We start from the raw sequence: 14838 nt of genomic DNA on the forward strand, positions 1-14838 counted from the left end.
TTACACTGTAGCTGGTATGAAGGTAATTGCGATACAAAAGAAGATGTTCTCTAAGAAACTGCATTGTTTGTGTAAGGCCAGGAGTTTGATGCTAACAATGCAAGCAGTTAATAATAAACCCATTATGCTTAAAACAATGATGCGACTTAAACGCAATTAAATCAAACCCTTTTCAAAGTTCCCCGGCCGCCTTAAAAGTGCTCGACATTCACAAACAAAGGCATAATTCCGCACATAAAGAGTATTCGAATAACTACTCAAAGGCACGGAATAAAAAGCAAATCGTCAAGTTTAAAAAACAGGAATTATTCGCTGCGAGCCTTTGATGTGTAAATCTGCGAAAGAGGAATAAACGTAGGAAATTTTTCGAGTGGTGTTTGTTTGTGAGTTGTTTTGTGTTTTCGTCCTCTTTTTTTGGTCGGTAAGGACTGTAAGTTTAATTGCTCCAATTTTTATTCGATCGTTCTAAATAATTTAGATTACTTTTTGAGGCTCTAGTTTCAACTTTTGCGACTCTTTTGAATTAAGATCACATAAATTGCGAACGCGATAAAATACCAAAATATCTCGGTCCTAAAAAGATGATTTCGTGAAAATTTTATTAGGAAAGTAGCTTTGCTATGCGGGCTGCACTTCCCGCTGAATTTCCTATTTTACAATGCAGGAGCTCTTTACGTTATTGTCGTAAATTTTTAAAACTTTCGCTGAAATAAGGTTGACGTGTGGGTAACTTTGCTAAGTCGACTGTATTGCGGTGTTTGACCTTACTTTTGGAAACCCAAAAAAAGGTTGAAAACCATTCAACGTAATTGGAAGAATGTTTTAAAATTGCTTTTTTTCTCCGACTGTAGTGAAAATGTCACAATTATATGCAAATTCCACTTAGAACACTTGTATAGACCTTTGGCAATTTTTAGCAGTTTTTCAGTAGCATTTAGAGGCTACTGACACTTTCTTAATGGATCTAAAAGCTTTTGACAATTTAAAACAATTCTTGGAAGGTTTAAAACACTTGTAGAAGCCTCTGGCAATTTTTAGAAGGTTTGCAGTATTATTTAGAGAGCTCTGGCACTTACAAAATGGTTCTAAAGGCATCTGACGTCTGAAAGTTTAAGACACTTTTAGAGGCCTCTGGCACTTTTTAGAAGATTGTCAGTGGCACAGAGGTCTCTGGTAAATTTAAAATATTTCTAGAAGCATTTGATATTTAAAAAAAAAAATTGTCAAGGCCTTTGGCACTTTTTAGAAGGTTCTCAATAGCAGTTAGGGGTTTATGAAACTTCCAAAATGGTCCTAAAAGCTTCTGACAATTTAAAACAGTTCTGGGAAAGTTTAAGACAGTTGTAGAAAACTCTGAAACTTTCCAGAACATTTCTAGTAGCATTTAGAGGTCTTTGACACATTCAAAACGGTTGTAGAGGAAGCTACAATGTAGAACAAGTTGTAGAAGCACCGTACAAGCCTCTGGCAATTTTAGAAGGTTCTCACAAGCTTTTAGAGGTCTAGAACTTTCAAACTGGTCATAGAGGCCTCTGACAATTAAAAACAATTTTCGGAAAGTTTACGACAGTTGTAGAGGGTTCTGAAACTTTTCAGAAATTTCCCAATAGCATTTAGAGGTCTTTGGAACTTTCAAATGGTCCTAGAGGCCTCTGGCAATTTAAAACAGTTCTGAGAAAGTTTAGGACAGTTTTAAACGGATCTTGAATTTTTCAGAAAGTTTTCAGTAGGGTTTAGTAGTATTTGGCACATTCAAACCGGTTCTAGAAGTCTCTGGCAATTTAAAACAGATCTAGAGGTTACCAGAGTTTAAGACAGTTGTAGAGGGCTCTGGAAATTTTCAGAAAATTTTCAATAGCATTTAGAGGTGTTTGACACATTCAAAACGGTTTTAGAGGAACTGACAATGTAAAAGAAGTTTGGGAAGGTTTAAAACACTTGTGGAGGCCTCTGGCACTTTTTAAAAGGTCAATAAAATATAGAGGTCTGCAAAACTTTCAAAATGGTCATAGAGGCCTCTGGCAATTTAAAGCAATTTTCGGAAAGTTTACGACAGTTGTAGAGGGCTCTGAAATTGTTCACAAATTTCCCAATAGCATTTAGAGGTCTTTGGAACTATCAAGTGGTCCTAGAAGCCTCTGGCAAATTTTAAACAGTTCTGGGAAAGTTTAGGACAGTTGTAAAGGTATCTTGAACTTTTCAGAAAGTTTTCAGTAGGGTTTAGTAGTCTTTGGCACATTCAAACCGGTTCTAGAAGTCTCTGGAAATTTAAAACAGATCTAGAGGTTACCAGAGTATAAGACAGTTGTAGAGGGCTCTGGAAATTTTCAGAAAATTCTCAATAACATTTAGAGATCTTTGACACATCCAAAACGGTTCTAGAGGAAATGACAATGTAAAAGAAGTATGGGAAGGCTTAAAACACTTGTGGAGGCCTCTGGCACTTAGAGGTCTGCGAAACTTTCTAAGTGGGCCTCTGACAATTTAAATCACTTCTGGAAAAGTTTAAGAGTAGTAGAGGGCTCTAAAAGTTTCAAAAAGTTCTCAATAACATTTAGAGGTGTTGGGCACATTCAAATCGGTCCTAGAGGACTTGGGAAGGTTTAAGACACTCGTAGAAGCTTCTGACACTTTTTAGAAGGTTGCCAGTGGCATTTAGAGGTCTCTGGCACTTTCAAAATGGCCTTAGAGGTTTCTGCTCATCCCAATCAATTCTTAAGTATTCTTATTTAAGTTAAACTCTGCAGAAGCCATAGTATATGACCAACTAAAGTTTATATACTGTTTAAAAACCCATTTTGCTACTTCGTTTTTTTAAAATTTTATCTTTATTTCCACCGTTTAAGCATATATTTTGTATGTTAGACATCGAAATGGTTAAAGCATCTGAAACCGTCTTAAAAAGAGCATTATTAATCAAAAACTTACACTGAAACGCTTAGCATAATTATATAAGCCACTTTTTACTTCTGGAAATATGAGTAGTCTATGAAAAGTTTTGATATAAATATTTGTTCCTTATCTTATCATGAATAAGTTTAAAAAAATGAAAGTTCTAAAACTGTTAGAAGAATTTATTAATTAAATGAGTTTGCACAAAGAAAACATCTGAACCACTACTGCCGTCCGCATGTTATCTGATGTGTACTCTTGCTAAATCTAATCTAAGCAAATAGTAGACACGTTTTATCTTAAAACAAGCATACAAAACTAAACAACAAAAATCCATCTGAGAATTCCATTTCATCTTAGATAGTAAATAACGAGGGCCCTAACATGAAGAATATCGAGTCTGGTGCACAAAACTCGGATTGCCTCATTAAAATTGCACTAACAAGGGAGTGTTCCTAATAAGATAAAGCACTCTCCAGCATCCTCAATTCTGGCTACAAATGTCGAGGCGCAGTGCAAACACAGATGACAGCACGGTGTCTATCTGCCCTCTTCATCTTTAATTGCCGTAAATGGATAGCGACAGGGTGGCACTAGCCCGACTAACCGCTTTGATGATTTAATCATAAGCGTGATTTGCTAACACTAGAGTGATTCCGTCTCTGTTTAATAACTGCTGAATGTAGGGGGTTGCTTTTTTTATTTTAAATCCACTTTCTTATTCAGTGATTTGTAAGGCACCCTCCGCATTGATTTGTAACCTAAATTGACGACTCACTGTCCTTAGTTAACTGGGGCCGGTTTGTTATCCTCGAAAATCCCTAAGGTTTTAAAGATCAAAAGATTTTATTACGCCTTTGTTGGAACGGTTGTTTAATGGGGGCACAAAATGCTAAACTAATTCAATCCGGGATTGAAACCTGTCCAGACTATTTTTACTACCAGTTCACTTTGAAAAATTAACGCTAAGGTTTAATTTATCTGACTGACTGAAGGCACCTGCAATTTCATTATATATGAAATAAATTGTTAAAGCGGCAACGTGTACGTGTAACTGCCACTGCAATTTTAAACATAAGTTCTCTGCGCTGATTTATCTCGATTCGTGCAAAATTTAAAAATACTCGAAACTCGACCTTAGCAACAACTAAACTACATTTTTATTAGATTCCATAGTCTACTGGTACACGACTCTCATTTCTTTAGACACGAAACTGAAATCCCTTGACTACTTTTCTTATTATGAATTTAATTTTGTTTTTTGCTCGATTCGCTCTCAACCACGAGACACCAGTTCGCATAGTAAAATATTCACGAATCGCATGGCAAAGCATTCAAATTCAATTTCGATTGCCTGATCGTTTCACTATTTAGAAACTAAGCAACCTTAGCGTATCTGCGACATGTAAAGACATTTCTCCAAGACGCTGAGACTGTAAGTTACCGCACGAGAATCTATTCACCCCGTTTCCAGCCTGTTCCATATTTAATGAGTTTGGAATTTGTTGACGTGAAGAAAAGCTTCGAATTTATTTCGAGGTAAATATTATTTTGTCGCAAAATGCAATTTAGAAAACTTTGTCAGCAAATTTATATGCGACCGAGTTGTAATATAGTATATCGGCCAGTGTAAAACCGTTTTAGTCGAACGATTTTTGACGAATCGAATTTTTGCGCAGTCTGGCTGGTAGGTTCCCGAAAGTCTGCTGATCAGGCAGAAATTTTTGTAAATTTGGCAAATCGAGTAACATATGGAAGTTGGATTTATTTCCAATATTAATGTTTAATAGAGTAAATTACAATTTAATTAAAACACTGAGAAGACAAAATGTTTATGTAAACATTAGTATGGTTCATTTTTTTTTCCGTGGCGGTTACGTCATCAAGTGCTCCGCCATATTAAAATTTACGCACGTCGTTTATTACAAGCTAGGCTATCCATCTTTTTAATCACCTCTTTGGACGTTGCCGTATTAACAAATTCCTCCTGTAAACCTCACAATATGTATCTTTCATTAAGCAATTATAAATGAAAATAAGAAAACTATATTGTTTTGAAAAAAAACATTCTAAGAATCTCACATGTTTTGCATGCAATAAATGCTTTTTTTTTTCGAAATCTGTTTAATTCATCGGTCCGTTTATTAGTGCAACCAACAATATACTAGGTTCACATCTGCTCGTGGAAGATGTGGCAACATAGAGCATAGTCCCAACTGACAGTCGGCTAAACATTTTGAGGTTAGGAATTTTAAAAAGTTGAAAAACAGCAAAAACTACAAACAGAAGAAATAAAAACTTAGTTTAGGGTTGTTAAAGTTTATTAATTAGTGTTGTTATTGCGAGACCTTCGTAGAATTTCAGATTTTTCTTCACCAAACTGGAAAACTTGCAACATTTGGTGGTAAACAAAAGCGGAAAGTTTCAATCAAATTTTGGCTTGGGAACAACAACCACATTCAATTTAAATTATCTGGAAAGAACATCACAGATAGGTGCATTCAAACGAGTCATTAACAGCCCAATACCAACGTTTCAAGAATTATTCCATAAAATTTGCAAGAAAGGAAAGGCAATATGTGTGTATCCTGGGGACTATTAAAACTTATAACAAAATTGTTGGTGTTTTAAGAACTTGCTTCTTGGTTTTGTGATATAGATTGCTTATTTATTTCCTTTTGTAAATTTAGTCAGCTGCATTAAATACATATTAATTTGGTTTTGTTGTGTTATTTATTTAACATGTTTTTTCAATTTCAGTTCAATTTATAGTAAAAGCAGGTAGGTACCTCAGTTAAAGAAATTATCTAATTTTATGATTGTTTATGAAGAAAACTAGACTTCTTAGATAAAAAAGAAACTTGAGTGTACTTTTTAAAGATTTTATTTGTATATTTCATAATGTGTAAATAATACAATTAAAATAGTAATTTAACCTACTATCTGATGTAAAAGTATTTAACAGTAGCACCATCTGTTTCTAGCCTTATAGTCAGAGAAGATACAGCAAAATTTATAAGGGCTAATTCTGCAAAATAATGGCATTTGATCAAATTTATGTATTAAGTAACTTATCTAATATTACCTTTCTAATATTACCTGAAACTTATTAGAAATTTGTTTTTTCAACACTCTGCATATGGATTTTGACAACACCATTATAACCATAACTTCAAACACCTTTTGTTCAGTCTTTTAGAGCAATTGATAATGGGACTTTTTAAATTTGGACCCTTTCAAAGCATGATAAGCAAACTCCAGATTAGGCAAATAAAGGTACCTGAAACATAAGAGTCCTTTTTATAGTATTAGGTAAATCACCTTGTCAGCTTCTGCTAAATACACCTTTACTCTATATCCATGTTTCTTCGAGAACCACTGGCTTGAATAAACTTGGTTTTTGTAGTGTTCTTGTAAAAACTCTTCTTGGGAGTAAGTAAATATATGGGCTGTTTCATTGTGACAGTGTTTTCTATTAGAAAAGGCATCCTTTTCTGTTCCACAAACTCTAGTTCCTTCAGAATGTTTCACTGGGCCCCTTGATAGTTGTAAAGTGTATTAAGAAGGTGGCATCTTCAAAACTGACTACCGAAACACACACACATTATCTAGTCTCACACGTAGTATCGCAGTTAAAGTTCAATCAAAATACTCCTTAAAATATTGTAAAATTTACATCAAAAATAAAAAATGTCTCTTTGTTTACTTTTTGTCAACAATGGCGGCCGATTTTCCGAGCCTTGTCGTCCTGATTCATTGCCGACGTGACTAGATGACGTCAAAATTCTATCGCGCTCGGAACGCATGTAAGAGACAAGAAAGGCAAATGATGACGTAACCACCACGGGAAAATAAATGGACCATATATTAAGTATCAAGAACAGTAAGTAAGCTTTACTGATCGATGACAAAGTTTGGAATCTCTCTCTAATTGTTCCTGTTCGTGATGCTTACACAATATAACAAATTTTCTTTAATTTTGTATGTTTACTTCCCGGTTGGTTAGCTCTAGAAACTAGAGAGGAACTAGTCCTTCCCGCCTTTCAAACAGGTGCTGTAATTACCCAAAAATGCACTTTATTTACCCCTCTTTAAAGTGAGCTCCCTAAAGATGGTTTTTAGAGGTTTTTAAAGATATTGAGTACATTTCTTACAAGCAAGGCACTAATGAAATCATCCCAATACTTAGAAAATCGAATCAAAAACCACAAATATGCCAAAAAAAACGTCACTGCCCTTAATAGCCATGAAAAAACAACTAAACACACATAATAGTTGTTGTGCAACATCTGGTGACATCTGTACTCAACTCTATAGGCATTTACGATTATTCTACCGGTAGATACCTGTTTAACCTAGAGCGTTCGAAAATTGTTTTTGGTAACTACTATTGCCGTTCTGAAATTTTACCGATATACCGAATATATGTACCCGGTTTATGATTTATGGATCGAGAAGTTCCGTCGGTAAATTAAGAAAAAAGTGACTTTTGACAGGTTTTCCGTTAAAATTTAGAGTCATAACCTCAAAAATTAGTTTATGGTTGACGGTTTGTCGGTTTGTTCCACAATTTAGCTAGCTTATGAGATTGACCTGTTAAATTAAAATGGATATTGGAATATATTCTGCTCGCGAGATGGAGGTATGCCGATATTATACACATTTCAGCAATGAACATCTGGATGCCAGTCAAGTGTCAAAGACATATCAGGAATAGGAATACCAATCGCGTTCTAAAATTCATTCAACCGTAATGAACCAGATCCTTAAAAGTTACACCGATTGTGGTAAACGGTGGAATTAGCTGGTATAATTTTCGTAAATGCCTTATGAGTTCAGTTCGGTTTTCAACTTGGAACGTACCGCACGTCAGTTTCGTGAGTGCCATTTTTTGCCACTAAGAAACCACGTTTCTTGAAACGGTGTTCAGGGAAATTTGAAGTTGACGACCGAATTCCGCAGCCGGTCGAGTGGAGATGGTGGGACCTCTAAGTGGAAACGTCGATTCCTAAAAGTCTACGGGGAATTGTCTTGTGCGGTGCACTTCCAAGAGGCGAAAAGGGTGAAAACTTAGGAGAAGACCACGTGGATGTGACAGTGACGGTTATAGTTTCCATGAGGAATGACTATATCTTTTGCTCGGATCGTGCCTTTAAGCGATTTTTTAGAACTTTTTGTAGCCATCTGGGGCTCAGGGGCACAAGCCCGACTATCTGAGCCTCTCTCGTAACGAGCTGGCAAAATACCCCTAGCTGGTAGTGCCAAAAAAACCAGAAACAACAACAACAACAACTCTATGAGTTAGAAAGTGCAAATGGCGTTCCCAAATCTAAGAACAGCCCCATTAATGCCGCATCATTCAGTAAACACCGATCTGATTGGTTAAAAATTGTACTTTCTAACTCATAGAGTTGAGTACAGATGTCCCCAGATCTTGCACAACAACTATCATTTCTTGCATCCAGTTGACTATACTGGAATGAAGGTTTGGTTCTTTGGTTACCAAGCCATATAGACTCTCTGATGAGCAGAAGATTGGGATTGATAAATAAAAAACATAACCTCACCATTTTTAACGTTTTATTCTGGGTATGTTTTCAATTATAGCAATAATTGTAATTACAGAAATTAAACGTTCCTTGATTTTGTCATATTTTTGGACTATCTCTCTCTGATGGAGACATTGCAATGTCAAAACGTCAAATAAAAATGATATTGTAACCTTAAAGAAATATCATACATTGACCTAAAACTCTAGAACCAACTAGAACTATCCACATAAAACATGGTTTGTTAGTTATTTTACTTACAAGTAATGAAAAGCAGAATAACTATAAATTTGAGTAAAAAACCATTTTACCAAACAAGAATAATGTAACAGAACAAAAATTCGTCTGACTTTTTCCTAGCCATATTCGGCAGTACTTCAGACTGTCTGAGACTGATTTTTTTCATCGTGAAAAGCATAAAAAACTCGAACAATAAAAAAACAGGGAATGAATACAGCATCTTAAAAGATTACCATAAAATTTCAACAAATAACGACGGAATACCGATTCAAAGAAAACAAACCCCTAACTCGGCCAGCTATAAACAATATAGCTGGTCTGTTCCTCGGGCTAGGATATATTCAACGGCTTCTCCAGTATTCCATAAAATCATGCAATTATTCCAATTCTCGTATGAATAATGTATTGCAAAGGTGATTTTCCACTGAGTCTATAAACTACCCGCAATAACGATCCATCTATAAACTACTTTGTTGTTTATTTCCCGTGTCCTGCTTGCACACCAGCTTGGGAATTAATGCGGGAAGTAATTTTCAAAAATGCCTGATTGTGATATATTAGGATGAGACATAAAACCGTCGAACAAATGAAGTGGACTCGAATTTTTTCCAGCACGAACCGTTTTTAATCAACGCAAAATCCACCTGAAATCAATTCCGAATTCTATCTGGGCGAAAGCCGCGAACGGAAGGATAAATGAATCCAGAAAAACTAAAATCAGCCGGGAAAATAATGTAGCCTTCTCGGTGAATAATGCTGTCCATATATCATGCCAGCCGAATTCCTATAACGAAATGGAAAATACCAATTTTTGCTAGACATAATAACTCAGGCATTTCGGTTTGGGTGTCTTTTAAAATGCTGATTTATGTCTAGTTTACCACCTATATTTCCTCTCGATATTATCTCTTATGAAATGTGTTTTATTTATTAGTTCTGGTCGAGCACAAAGCTCGCAAGCTATAAGTAGAAGGTTTATAGCTTTGGTTATTCACCAAGAAAATGGGGTGAATTATTTCAAGGACTTAAGTCTCTTGTCTTTTCCATTGTAGCGTTAACAATCTATTTCCACTATGTCCCACTAACCTATTTTTCTAATATTAGCATTGCCATTTTCATGCAATAAAACACAGATTGCATCAGATTTATGAGTGGAAGTAAGTCCAATTTATTTACCAGAAATGTGCGATATTCTTAATAATCTCTTTTAGGTTTCGAAAATCATTATGCATCAAACAAATTAATTTAAAAAAAACTAGAGGTTGTTCTATCACCACTTGTGTATAGAAAGTCCAATTTTTCGGATCGGAATTTAATTCTAAAATCTGTTACAGATTGAATATTTTGTTTAGGGTTAGTGACATAACCATCATAACATTTTTGACATTTTTTGGTTTGGTTTGGTCATCAATTTAAAGGTTTTTGCATTGTCATACTTCAAGCCAAGCTTAAGTTAAGTGTAGTTCAGAGTGTGACTTTTTTCCACTCTTTCAGACACATTCAAACCAAAACTCAACTTAAACTTGGTTTAAAATACGACGGTGGTCGTACATTTACGTTGAGCATACGACTTGGGAATATTGCCAACATTAGGCATTTTTTCACTTAATCCTAAGTAACTTTATTATTTTATAAGTAAGATATTCATTTCACTACCGTAGATAAGTCGATGCTAATCGAGTCGAAAAATGCTATCCAACGATATAATAACATTGATAGGTTGGTTGTACTTTGTTTCTACAAAACTTATATCTCGAAAACTACAAAATCTAGAAAGAAACTTTTAAGAACAAAAATAGTTGAAACCAAGTAGAAAAATCGAAAAATAGTATCAGTTACTATCACAGTTAGAACGGTTTGTCTTCATCCTTGTTCAAATGAAATTCCCTGAAATATTACAAATACTGAATCACATCGTTGTTGAAGTGCATAATTTAAATAAAAAAGCAAACATTTTATACTGTTTCTAAACTTAACCATTCTCAAAAGACAGGTTCAAAGCCTCCACGTCAGGTCCAAACATTACCATAAACAAATTTCCATAAAATTTCAATAAACAAACGGAAAACCCAGTAACATGGAAAAGATCTTCGCAACACGTCGTTATAAAGACTGCTTTTAGGCAGGCTGCAAAGCCGATACATTCTACAACGCGCTGTTTTCTGTAAAATGATACAATTATTCTAAAATATCTATGAATAATGCATCGAGTAGTATTTTCGCGTCTGTTCAAGTGCAGCGGTTTCTTACAGAAAACTATTTTCGAGTCGATATTTATTTTGAATTTTATCTGCAGCCCAACGCAACTTCGGAAGTGAGAACAAACGAAACTGCCTGATTACGGAAGTGGAAGTAAATTTGCATGGAAAAAAGCTGCATCGCATTAAACTGCGACGGCAATTTTCCAGAGTTGAATTTCTTCTTGTTGCTGATAATTAAGACAACCATAAAACGGAACGAAATGCTTAGGGTTTGTTTAGGGAAAGTTTCCGAAACGAGGAAGAAAGTTTACGGTTTATTTTTAATGTCTTTTCGGAATAGTTGCCATTTTGTTTGTGTATAAAGGATGTTCCAGTTAAAACGAGCTCAAAAATATAGAAGAGATGATATCTTATGATATGTGTTACTGTCAGAGATCTCCCTATCACGTCAATATCAAGTCCAGTTTTGACAAAAAAACTGAGTTTTTTTACTTGACACAATTACTCTAACCTCCAGTAGTCCAGACTGTAACTTTTTCCATCTGTATTGTCACAGTCTGAAGCAAACTTTATTTAAGCTAGGCTTAAAGTACGACGGTGCAAATGGGGGATAATCACTGAAATTCTATAGAAAATGCATTCCAACCCAACAACTGTAAAAGTAACTACCTAAAAACCAATGAATATACATACTTTTTCTCCTGTTATTCTTTATTTATTTTTTCTATCAAATATGTTTATTTTCTTCTATTGCGTCAATTCTTTTTTTTTTCTTCTCTCTCGTCAGTTTTAACTCACCCAGCACGTCATAGATCCTAGATGACGTAATTTAAAGATCAGTTCGACTACGTTTTAATTGGGTTTTATTACAACAAATTATTTATAAAGATTATTTATTTATTTGGTTATACAGGGTTTTTCAATGAAAAGTAGCCACCCTGAATATCTTCCAAAATAATTTCTCTGTTAAAAAATGCTAAGACACGTCAACAAAGATTGCAAGGGAGACAACTTTTTACGTAGGATTTGAATTTCTGCCATCAGCCCCTTTGCCGCCATAGCCACCCCCACTAAGTTTTCAAATGGCACCATACCCTTTGTGGCACATCGTTGGAAAGGGTATTTCATAAGGAATTAATTGCACTATTTTATTTGCTTTGAATTGAGACCAAAAAAAATAAAAACATTTTTTTGTTATTTTGGTCAAACTGCTGATAACAACTTGTAAGTTCGTTTTGGAGGAACATTGTCAATATGCAATCTGCATGCTTTCAATGCAATCCATCCAGATAAATTAATTGGTCATCAGTATGTCTTAAAGTTAATGCAAAAATTCATGGAAACTGGTTCAGTGACAAACAAAAAACATCAACCTGAAAGACAAATTATTAATGAACCAATTGAAGTTGCTGTTTTGGGACACGTTGAAATGGGTAATAATCAGTCTTTTCAAATTTCCCATGCATCGGGTATTTCAACAAGCAGTGTATGGAGAATTTAAAAAAAACACAATTTTCATCCATACAAGGTAAAATTGGTTCAGGAATTAAACGAAGATGACTATGATAGAAGACTACAATTTTGTGAAATTATGTCTACTAATCTGACAAACAACGTGAACTTGTTGTACAATATTTGCTTCAGTGATGAGTGTATGTTTTTTTTGAATGGAGAAGTGAACAGGCATAACTGTAGATATTGGTCAGACACGAATCCACATTGGTTTAGGGAAACCCATACCCAATATCCAGAAAACTTAATGTTTGGGCAGGTATTTTAGGAGACCACATCGTTGGTCCGTTTTTTATTGACGGTAATTTGAATGGCGCTACTTATCTTGAGCTTTTTGACACCACTGTTGATCCTACCATAACAGAGCTACTAGAAAATGATGAAAATTTATTTGAAAATCAACTAATTTTCCAACAAGACGGTGCACCTCCACGCTATTCACTTCCCGTTTGAGAATATCTGAACAATCGATTTCCTGGAAGATGGATTGGTAGACGTGGTCCCATGGAATGGCCTGCGACATCACCCGACCTCACTCCGTTGAACTTTTTCCTATCGGGGCATTTAAAATCTAAAGTCTATGCAACACAGCCGGCCAATATTGCAGACCTTAGGCAGAGAATAATACATGAATGCCGACAACTGACACCGCAAGTCCTCACAAATGTTCGCGAACTCTTCCAAAGTCGCTTGTATTATTGTATGGAAGTTAACGGAGGTTATTTTGAGCCATTAATTAAATGATAACCGCTATTTGCTATTATTTCAGCAGTTAACAAAAAATAAACACAAAACGTATTTTTTTATTTTTTTTGGTCTCAATTCAAAGCAAATGTACAAATAAAATAGTGCAATTAATTCCTTATGAAATACCCTTTCCAACGATGTGCCACACAGGGTATGGTGCCATTTGAAAACTTAGTGGGGGTGGCTATGGCGGCAAAGGGACTGATGCCAGAAATTCAAATCCTACGTAAAAAGATGTCCCCCTTGCAATCTTTGTTGACGTGTCTTAGCATTTTTTAACAGAGAAATTATTTTGGAAGATATTCAGGGTGGCTACTTTTCATTGAAAAACCCTGTATATCTTTTTCACACATTTTTTTATTAACTTAAATTAGTATGTATTTTAGTAGTTATGTATGTATTGAATAACAAAGCACTAGAAATACTAAAATCATATTTTTAAATTTAAATTTCCACACGACCATCCCGAAATCAGCATATTCCATAATTTATTCAACAGGCCAAACGTCTTGAGGATCTATTATTCCTGTCTCGAAAGTAGAAAGTTTCGTCGCCGTTGAGAGTTTCTCAAAATTAAAATGTCCAAGCTCATGATTTACTCAGGGGGTCGGTCGTCATGACTGTCAAATATTATCGGGACGCATAAATCCCGGCCCGAGTTAGAGGTTTATGGGCTTTTAATACTTTATTTGTGCCACGAAGGTCGTGTTTTTAAGCGGTGTGAATTATTGACGATGGACGCAATCCGCATTTTGATTTCCTGTTTTAAACAAGCTTTGTTTTGCAGATTCTAAAATCGTAAACTAAACTCAAGCTAAGTAAATGTTCTTCTATGTATTAATGTTTTTTAATCTTTTACGAAATAGTCAAGTTTTGTAATGATGATGAATTCAGATCAGCTTCTGGTAATATTGCCCCAAAGTTCTAAAATAATCTTTTAAAGCTATAATACAATAAACATCTTTTATCCACGACCGGTATATTATGAAGGTTTAATACGTCTGTTTAGCGCGGATTAAAGACCTAATACACGACGAGTATATTAAAGTTTTCTCATTTCAACTCATAACATTACGCTTACCTGTCAATACCTATTTTTATCATTTTTTTTCTCCTGTTCTCACTCTGCTTTCACTTTTCTATAATTGACCAGTTTAGGCTGTAATCGGAATGACAATAAATACCACCCTTCGATTTTATTTGGAATTATTATTATTAATATTATCATTTATGTCAAAAACAAACTTATTTTGGTCAGCAATTTTCGAATCTACTTCATTTGGAGTTTCTAAAGAACTGGAGGGGCCAACAACTTTGCGGTCTTTAGGAAATACTGTGGTAATACTTGTATCTTTTCAGCAATTGCCATTTTGCTGCACAATGAATCTTCAATATAACTTTCCACTACCGTACTCGACTTCCAACCTCCGTGGCGCTTGAGAGTGTTAATATCGCCTCCAGCATTGACCAATAATGTTGTCGAAGAGCGCCTCATTCCATGTGGCGCCTCATTCCATGGCAAAACTTTCTGAATAAGGGATTCCAAGAAACGACGCCAGTTTTGAAAACATTTTCGAAATTGTGTTGACGCCTATAGGTTGTGTAGTACATTTTCCATCCACATATCGCAAGAAGAATCTCCCATCATGAGTTTTATGACGCAAATTTATGTATTTTCGACATATTTCTACAGCATT

General features: G+C 35.1%; 1 long non-coding RNA gene across 2 annotated transcripts; it reads right to left on the reverse strand.

Annotated features, from left to right (window-relative positions):
- Positions 1–5760: 5760 nt before the first annotated feature.
- On the reverse strand, positions 5761–6691 carry LOC145731657 (uncharacterized). 2 transcript variants are annotated; one of them, XR_014178848.1, is made up of 4 exons: positions 6599–6691; positions 6214–6430; positions 5992–6172; positions 5761–5920 (listed from the first exon to the last, which is right to left on the reverse strand). It is a non-coding gene; the product is annotated as an uncharacterized LOC145731657 (long non-coding RNA). The 2 variants fall into 2 exon arrangements; XR_014178847.1 differs by lacking the exon at positions 6599–6691 and having other exon boundaries at positions 6214–6535.
- Between the last annotated feature and the right edge of the window lie 8147 nt (positions 6692–14838).

The sequence above is a fragment of the Ips typographus genome, linkage group LG1, assembly GCF_016097725.1.
Source record: "Ips typographus isolate SLU linkage group LG1, UJ_Ityp_2.0, whole genome shotgun sequence".
In the NCBI taxonomy this organism is placed as follows: Eukaryota; Metazoa; Arthropoda; class Insecta; order Coleoptera; family Curculionidae; genus Ips; species Ips typographus.